Here is a 7,082-nt window from a genome sequence, read left to right on the forward strand (position 1 = left end):
AGCCGACCACGCCACTGAATGCGCTAATATAGGCATAAGATAACATTTCAGTATCCGTCACTGATGATCTATATAGCACAGGGGAGAAGAGGAGACTCACCTTATTTTAAGTTTTTCATTATAATGAATTAGAACCTTCTGATGTGTTGTTACAAAACCGTTTGCTGTTTTTGGGGAGGACAATGGTTCCAACGCAAAATTACTGCAGATCGGCCGTCATGGAATATCCCAGGTGGCAATTTTGGAATTTCTATAACAATGTTGCCAGTTACCCGCCAGAAATTTTCTTTCGAAAGATGCTAGCTTGCAATATTAATTTTCCAAAGGCTGGCAGCTGCTTATGTAAACCGTCCCCCCCCCCCCCCACTCACCCCACCCCTCCCGAGGACTGCTAGTTGTTTATTTAATATATTCCCATCCTGAAAGTTTTTGCAGACTTTTGCTGCAATTTTAATCTCCAAACTTGAGCAATGTACCGTAAAGGGTGAGTGTGTTTGCCCTTCAGCCATCTTCCTTCTTTCTCTTGAAAGAATGATACTTAAACACCGTGAATTTTTTGTACTCTTCCCACTTATGTGATTATTGGCAGTAAATGATCTTGTTTATCTGATTTTTTGGTAGAAATTGCATGAAGTTTATCTTTTTTTCTGGTAGAAATTGAATGGAGTTTATTTGATTTTCTGGTAGAAATTGAATGAAGTATATCTGATTTTCTGGTAGAAATTGAATGAAGTTTATCTGATTTTCTGGTAGAAATTGAATGTATTTTATTTGATTTTCTGGTAGAAATTGAATGAAGTTTATCTGATTTTTTGGTAGAAATTGAATGAAGTTTATCTGATTTTCTGGTAGAAATTGAATGAAGTTTATCTGATTTTCTGGTAGAAATTGAATGAAGTTTATCTGATTTTCTGGTAGAAATTGAATGAAGTTTATATGATTTTATGGTAGAAATTGAATGAAGTTTATCTGATTTTCTGGTAGAAATTGAATGAAGTTTATCTGATTTTCTGGTAGAAATTGAATGAAGTTTATCTGATTTTCTGGTAGAAATTGTATGAGGTTTATCTGTATTTCTGGTAGAAACTGCATGCGTGACTAGCGAGTTAATGAGCTCGTCCGAAGCCCATAAATTCGAGGCGTTTGAAGACTACCTGACATCTTGCTCAGTTATGCTTTCCGAAACTACACTGATGGTCAATAATCGAAGAATGTGTCCAATAGCAAATTCAATTTCTAAGAATTCTCGTAACAAGGGATGAAAAAAGAAATTGAATTTGCTATTTGACACATTCTTCGATTATTGACCATTAGTGTAGTTTCGGAAAGCATAACTGAGCAAGATGTCAGGTAGTTTTAATATGTACATATTTGAATAGTGATGTCTTTAAATGATCGTGGTGCGTCGTTCCTTTTTTTTATTGATAATTGTTTTAGGCAATCAAACAATTTCTCTTGAGGTTTAACAGATTAGTAAACCTCATTAATTCAGAAGATTAATTCTAGGAATTAATCGAAAGCCTTTAATGAACGCAGGTTATATTTGAATAAGTATAGCTATAGCATTGGCTTCGCATTCTTTACCAAGAAAAGTTAATACATTGCAAAAGTATCTTTTGTTCAAAGGTTAAGCCTTTCACATCATCTGTATCAACTTTTCTATTCCTTTAATTTAGTTTGTGAATGATGTTTTAGCATCGGGGAAGCTATTCATTTATGTGGAGGGTTTTATTACCAAAAAAAATAAGGTTACATTTATTTTTCATCATTCACATTTAGATAACTTTTTATAATGCTTATTCATTTACGAAACGATTATTCAGATCATTCGACCGGTTAGATGTTATTTGACATTTCTTGATATTCATTTTATAGTCTGAAACAGTTTTCATTCGTCCTACGGAAAGATGACTATTTGTTTTTTAGCAGGATAAGCAAAAGCCTTGCCGGAGGTTTGTGGTCACTGCAAAGTTAATTTTGCTTGTAGTTTGAGTCACCCGTGTTAAAAACTTAGAGTAGTTTCACGCAGTGAAAATTTTGTAATGCAACACTAATGTTATGTTTGTAGATATATATATATATATATATATATATATATATATATATATATATATATATATATACATATACATATATATATATATATATATATATATATATGCATACATATATATATATATATATATATATATATATATATATATATATATATATATACACACACATATCATATATCGTATCATATCATACCATTCCTTTGGTGGAAACATTTAGCATTTAAATTTAACCTGTCATACGTCAGTATCAGCATGCCAACAAAGTTCGTCTAACTTTTTATTCATTTACACGAGTTATGATTTAAAAATTATTTCATCAATAAAGAAATATCCGAACGGGGCACGAAATATATTGTCCATGATATTGCCAGAGACATAATCGGAAATGACGAACTGTGAACTGAGTCTGGATAACGAAACTTAAATGTTTCTAGTTTCATTTTGGACTCGACATTATATTTTCCACGGTGCATCTGAAGGCGAAATGTCGAATAGAGAAACGGCGAATTGTGTTCAGGGTGAGATATTAGCAATTAACGTGTGTTAGCATGGCGTTTCTCCTGTTTCTGCCCAGCCTGCATCTCTCTCTCTCTCTCTCTCTCTCTCTCTCTCTCTCTCTCTCTCTCTCTCTCTCTCATACGTACTCTTCAGGTAATGTATGATCATCTCTCTCTCTCTCTCTCTCTCTCTCTCTCTCTCTCTCTCTCTCTCTCTCTCACATATACACTTCAGTTAATGATCCCCATCCTCTCTCTCTCTCTCTCTCTCTCTCTCATACATACACTTCAGGTAATGATCTCTATCCTCTCTCTCTCTCTCTCTCTCTCTCAAACACAATGCACTTCCTGTTGAAGCGCATATGAAGCAAATAAGCAGTTGCTTCAAATTGGGTTTTGGGGTGGGTGGGTATGGGGTCAAGTGGCGGGTCGTCCTTTAAGGGCGAGAAAAGCAGATAATGAGGAAATTGCTTTTGGGGAGAATTTTTCCGACCTTGTTAGTTGTCAGAGCACAAAGCTCCCCCGCCACCCAACCCCCGCCCCCGCTCCCACCCCTTATTTAGTTTATTTGTGTATTTTCTACTTTGTCGTACACGTGTTCATCGTCATCTTTCATGAAGAATCATTTTATCAAAATTAAGTTTTTTTATTTTCATTTTATTTATTTAGTTCTTCTTTTCTATTTCTCTGAGCTCAACCCTAACGGATTTTTCCTTCCCATTAATGTTATGCTCTGTTTTATTAGCAGACTCGTTATCAAAATAAGTTCTACATTTTTTCATGTCAGCTGACTAATATTGTTAGAAAAAGTTTATAGTTTTATGTTCATACCAGCTAACTTGTTTTATTAAATAAGTATATAATTTTTTATGTATCAGTTATTAGAATAGGGTTGATAGTTTTTCACATCAGCTTGTTATTGGAATAAGTTGATAGTTTTTTATATCAATTTGTTATTAGAATAATTTGAGTTTTTCATATCAGTTTGTTATGAGAATAAGTTAATAGTTTTTTTATATCAGTTTGTTATTAGAATAAGTTGATAGTTTTTTTATATCAATTTGTTATTAGAATAAGTTGATAGTTTTTCATATCAATTTGTTATTAGAATAAGTTGATAGTTTTTCATATCAGTTTGTTATTAGAATAAGTTGATAGTTTTTCATCAGTTTGTTATTAGAAGTTGATAGTTGTATATACAGCTTGTTATTAGAGTAAGTTGATAGTTTTTTTATATCAGTTGTTATTAGAATAAGTTGATAGTTTTTTTAATATAAGTTTGTTATTAGAATAAGTTGATAGTTTTTTATATCAGTTTTGTTATTAGAGTAAGTTGATAGTTTTTTTATATCAATTTTTTATTTTAGAATAAGTTGACACTTTTCATATGCCGTTGTTTTAGATTTAAGGTTGAAGTTTTCAATCAGTTTGTAATTAAGGGAATAAGTTGATTCGTTTCCATTCAGCTTTGTTTTATATAATTAATAAGGTTGATAGTTTTTCCATATCAAGTTTGTTATTATAATAAGTTGAATAGTTTTTTCAATATCAAGTTTGTCATTAGAATAAGGTTAGATAGTTTTTCATAATCAAGTTTGTTATTAGAATAAGTGATAGTTTTTTATATCAAGTTTGCTTATTAGAAGTAAGTGATAGTTTTTTTTTAATATCAATTTTTTTATTAGAATAAGTTGATACCCCCCCCCCTTTTTTCCCCCCCATATCAGTTTGTTATATAAGTAAGTTGATAGTTTTTTTTTAATATCAATTTTTTGTTATTAGAATAAGTTGATAGTTTTCAATATCAGTTGTTATTATCTAAGGTTTGATTAGTTTTTTATAATCAGCTGTTAATTATATAAGTGGATAGTTTTTTCTTTTTATATCAATTTGTTATTAGAATAAGTTGATAGTTTTTCCGATATCAGTTTGGTATTATAAATAAGTTGATGTTTTTATATCGTTTTTTGTATTTAGAGTAAGTTGCTAGTTTTTTTTTAATATCAGTTTGTTAATTAGAATAAGTTGAATAGTTTTTATATAAGTGTTGTTATTAGAATTTTTAAGTGATAGTTGTTGTATATAAACAAAAGGGGGGGTTTGTATTAGAAATAAGTTTGATAGTTTTCCAATAATCAGTTGTTATTAGAATTAAGTTGATAGTTTCCATAATAAGTTTGTATTAGGAATTTTTTAAGTTGATAGTTTTTATATCAAATTTGGGGTTATTAGAATTAAGTTGATAAGTTTTTGTATCAATTTGCTTTTTATTAGAAATACGTTGATAGTTTTTTTTTGTATTCCAATTGTAATAAGAATTAAGTTTATAGCTTTTTTCATACACATAAGTTTGTTATTAGAACTAAAGGTGATAGTATTTATACAGTTGTATTAGAATAAGTGTGAATAGTTTTTTTGATTATCAGTTGTTATAGAATAAGCTGATAGTTTTTTCATATCAGCTGCCTAATAAGAAGTGAATGCTATGTGAGAAAACGACACTTTTCATGCCCTCCGAATTTAAAGTCAGTCAGTTTGATCCTTTTTAAAAGCTCGGAGGTACCTGGGGGAAATGCTACTACAAATGTAATAACCGTCATTTGTGACGGCACTATTTAGACTCGAAATCAACGAGCAAATAAAACAGAAAGGTAATGACGGTTATCTCACAGATAGCTAGAAATGATTACCTTTTTTTTAAAACTAGGTTATAACTTATAAACCAAGACTAACTGGGGGGGAAAATTTGTAAAAAGGACCTGTCATCCGCGTACTGTATTTCTTGTTTAGCTGCAGCTAATATGTACTCTCAGCGGGTTCATTAAACACCTGGGGAATTTTATTTCGCGGGAAAATTACATTCTGCCCTGCTGGTTCATTGATCTAGCCAGGTTATGTTTCTCTATTAACCTATTTCATTTGTGGGTGGTGGGGTTAGGTTTGCCAGTTAAAAATTAAGCTGAGCATTTTTGGCATTATTTATTGGTATGGCCCAAGTATACTCCGTTGCCATTTTATGATTGACCGTAGCGTCACAGTTTGCCCAAGTTTCGTTTAATAGGTCATAGTATGAAACTATTTCGTCTATACAGATGTTATCACCATGCAGCTTTGACACCTCCATATTTAATGGGTATGTCAAAGCTTTACGAAAAGAATGATATGATGTAGATATATTGAAGTGACTGTAAGTACCATGTTATTTTAATTGAAAAATGGGCTAATAAAGATTATGTCGTACTGCCAAATTATCAAGTTATATATATATATATATATATATATATATATATATATATATATATATATATATATATATATATATATATATAAATTATATTATTATATATTATTCATTATATATATTATATATATATATATATATATATGTGTGTGTGTGTGTGTGTGTGTGTGTGTGTGTGTGTGTGTGTAAATATAAATTTTTTTCTCAAAACCTTGAAAGTCGACTTTAATGATTTTCTGTTTAATACAATAGGAATTCTGCTCCCCTCATGATTAGTAAAACACACACACACACACATAGATATATATATATATATATATATATATATATATATATTATATATATATACATATATCTCTATATATATATATATATATATATATATATATATATATATATTATATATATATATATATATATATAAAATAGGCGTTTTGTGCCCAACCCCTTTCTCACGTAACGAACTTTATAAAAGGTAATTACATCTTTTATTTGTTATTTATACATAACTACAGTATTAATAATTTATTCAGTACTGAACATCCAAACGGTTTTTAGTGCCAGGTCATCCCATAAGATCCTCATAAATCACCCGATCAATCAGTCTTTCTCTTGCTGTATGTATGTATTTATGTATATATGTATTTATGTGTTTATGTATGGATGTATGAATGACTGTATACATATAAGATCTAACATTTTAGAGTAGAGGTTTATTTATTTCTTCCCCAAAATTAGTGTTGCAGAGAGAGAGAGAGAGAGAGAGAGAGAGAGAGAGAGAGAGAACGAAGAGGAGACTTTGTAGGACCCCTGGGAAGCTTGTTATATGATGTCATAGAATTTTGATGAATGATCCTACACTTTATGACGTTTTTTCTTCCCATTGGCGGCCAAAGAGGTGAGTGAGGAGATTTGGGAAGAGGAAGAGGGAGAGGAGACGTGGAGAGAAGAGTGTGTGCACATAGCGTCGAGTTACGGAGTAAAGTTTTCTTCCTATGACTTGACTTTTGACGTTTCATATCGTCAAGATTGTAGTATATGGCTGCGAATGATGGAGTCATTTTCCTTTATTTAAGTCTTCCTTCATTTCTGACGTTTTATTAGAAGCGTCTGTAGGGTTAGGAATAATGAAGGGAAGATGAATCTTTATATTTTCAATTTTTATACTTTGCCTTATTATTTTCAGTGTGCGTACGTACAATTTCAAAATGTGAGATTCTGGCCCAAGGGCCTCGTGACGTTTGCCGAATTTTTGTCCGAAATATTAGAGGTGTTATGTTGATAAAT

The sequence above is a fragment of the Macrobrachium nipponense genome, chromosome 7 (genome assembly GCF_015104395.2).
Source record: "Macrobrachium nipponense isolate FS-2020 chromosome 7, ASM1510439v2, whole genome shotgun sequence".
Classification (NCBI taxonomy): Eukaryota; Metazoa; Arthropoda; class Malacostraca; order Decapoda; family Palaemonidae; genus Macrobrachium; species Macrobrachium nipponense.